This window comes from Myotis davidii, unplaced genomic scaffold (genome assembly GCF_000327345.1).
Source record: "Myotis davidii unplaced genomic scaffold, ASM32734v1 scaffold1203, whole genome shotgun sequence".
NCBI lineage: Eukaryota > Metazoa > Chordata > Mammalia > Chiroptera > Vespertilionidae > Myotis > Myotis davidii.
In genome coordinates this window covers 1,122,509-1,125,588 of record NW_006294353.1, presented here as the reverse complement: position 1 = coordinate 1,125,588, position 3,080 = coordinate 1,122,509, and positions in this window count along the sequence as shown.

The following is a 3,080-nucleotide window of genomic DNA, read 5'->3' as shown; positions in this document are numbered from 1 at the left end:
CCTTCCAAGTTGCTAAGAGACTAGACCTCAATTGTTCCCACCACAAAAAAAGGAATTATAGTTATGTGACTGTTGGGTTTGGTCAAACCATTGAATCGATGCCCCTCCCCTGGGAGCTGACCTTTAGACCACTTCACAACAGACATTCCTTTTGCTTAGACCACATTCCACTTGCTAAGACCATTATCTCTCCCCGCCCTCCAGATCTTCCCAGGATCCCGACTGCCCAGAGAATTCTCCTCCAAGAGAAAGCCCGCCTAGAGTCCTTTAAAATCTCTGACTCCCCGTCCCTATCTCTCTCCCTTCCTCTCTGTAAAAAAATCAATAAAGCCGAAACCGGTTTGGCTCAGTGGATTGAGCGTCGGCTTGCGGACTGAAAGGTCCCAGGTTCGATTCCGGTCAAGGGCATGTACCTGGGTTGCGGGCACATCCCCAGTAAGAGATGTGCAGGAGGCAGCTGATCGATGTTTCTCTCTCATCAATGTTTCTAACTCTCTATCTCTCTCCCTTCCTCTCTGTAAAAAATCAATAAAATATATTTAAAAAAATCAATAAAATATATTTTTAAAAAATAAGGTTTCCTTGAAAACTTAAGTTGTCTCTTAATATAAACTTATGCATTTATTTTAAAATAACAATTTATAATAATACGTAATGGACACAAGTTTATGGTGATACTGCTGTACATAACAAAATATAATTTAAATGCCCAAGCACTAAATTAGTCAAATTAGCCAAAGTTAGAGAAAAGGAAATATATGCATTCCTGTTTAAGTTGAATAGTCAACTCTTCATCATTTGTCCTGAAGTTGAATTATTTCTCTAGAGCTTGAAGCAGTAAAAACATCCCATGTTAACACGAAGTGGGGTGATTCGGAATTTCAGTGAAAACTGGGGAGCCCCAAGCATCTTCCTTTGTAGAATATACAGCACGTTTCCCGCTAACTCTGCACGTACGGGACCTCATTACGGCCTCGCAATGGAGGATGAGGGCCGACAAACTCACATCCACTTAGTATAAAGAGGAAAACCTGAAGCTCAAACCCGTTGCATGACTTATCCAAGACCACGCTTTGTAGGGCCAGCTTTCCAAGGTAAATCTTTTCGGATTCCAATACTTCACACAGTGTCTTCCTACAGTGGGGTGTGCGGGTCCGCTGTCCAAGGAGGATTAGTCCCTCTTCAAATGAAACACTCCAGTATCCTAAGAGGTTCTCATCCCCCAAGTTGTTGAAACAGTAGCTAGGATAATATTATAATTTCATGTTTTGGTTGATGAGCTAAGGATCAGCGGGAGAGGAGTGAGGTGAGGAAATGACCAATTGGACCCACCTACTTCAAAGTATCCATCTTATATCAGGGCCACAGAAGTGGGACCTCATAAAGAGGGCTGTGGTCCAGCAGGGGGCGCCACAGGGAGAAGCGCTACTTTACCTGAGCTTCCTCACCTGTCTCCCTCCTCCCAGAACCTCCTTCTCCAGGAATAGCCTGCTCTCTATGGTCCCCAAGACTCAACACCATGGCCACCGCAGATGCAAAGGAGACCTTGCTCTCTCAAAAGATAAAGAGAGATGGTCTGAGGGAGGGGAGAGGAATAGGAGGGAGAGGGTCAATTGGGGAAGGAAGGGGATATCTGTAATACGTTCAACAATAAAGATACATTTTTTAAAGAGAGAGAGAGATGCTCTGAATTGCAGATAGGGATAGGACGTGGTTAAGTGATGAAGCAAAGCGGCCTTGGTTAAATCACATTCATCTTTTAGCCTCAGTTTCCCATCATGAAAACGGGTTAAATAATATTGTCTCCACTTCTGAGGATAGTTCTGAGAATTAAGTAGCATCATCTCTGCAGGGCAATTGACGGGCTGGCACACAGTAAGCACTTGATACATGCCAGCTTTTATCATCTATTTAATATTCGTGGGCTTCTGTGTCTCAAATCCTGGGCTAGTTCTGGGAGCAGAGATGGGCTTGCTGCTATTCCCTGTCTTTGAAAGTTTCCACGGTGCTGCGTGGAATGATTTACACAAATATCAGTGCTCTCAAGATGTGGACACATGAAAAGGGGCGTGGCTGCTGTAGCTTGGGGTGCACTGGCCAGGCCTTCCCTCATTCCTATATTCCAGGGGTTCTCACCAGTGTTCCTCCCTGCCCAGAGGACACTTGGAAGTTTCTGGAGACATGTTTGTGTCTGTTCAAACTGCAGGAGAGAGACATGTGCTATCATATCTAGTGGGCCAAGGCCAGAGATGTTGCTCAACATCTTACAGTGCACAGAACAGACTGTACCACAAAGAAGGAGCCAGCCCCAAATATCAGCAGTTCGAAAATGACAGCGTATTCACTCGAGAAGCATTTATGGAGCACCTACTTGAGCCAGGCACTCTTTTAGACACCACGGGGGGTGGGGGGGGGTCAATGTTGAACTAATTAGACATGACCTCTGACCTCAGTGGTTGCATTTGAGAGGGGAAGATGTGGATATTAAACCACTACTCACGCTAATGAATATATGATAAATTGTGATAAAAGCTATGAAGAAAAAGAAAGGAGTTGCTATTAGGGCTTATGGTAGAGATGGTGACTCAGGGTGGGGAAATCGGGAAAGGCTTTCTGAGCAGGTGCTATTTAAGGCCGGACCTAAGGACGTGTAGGAGCCGGTGCTCCAGGTAGAAGCAGCAGCAGGTACCAAGTTCCTGAGGCCCACGCGTGCTTGGTTTGTTGCAGGAGCAGCCAGGGAGCGAGTGGGCTGGGGGACAGAGGTGGAGATGAGCATGGAGGAGACCACACTGGGGTTTGTCCTGCATCCTAAGGCTCGAAGCAGAGAGGTGACCCTTTATATTCTCCCGTCACAGAGATCCCTCTAGCTGTTGAACAGAGGCAGCTGGTCTGGGGGTAGAGGAGGGCGGGGGTGACACATCCTTGAGGGGGACCGGACCCTCATCCACAAGCAAGGGGGCGGGGTCAACACTTGGGAAGAGCAGAACAGGAGAGGTAAAGGCAGCAACTGCATCTCTCAAGCTTCGCATAGAAACCCGGGGGTGGGGGTGGTGGAGGGCTATAATTAGCCCAGGTGGGGA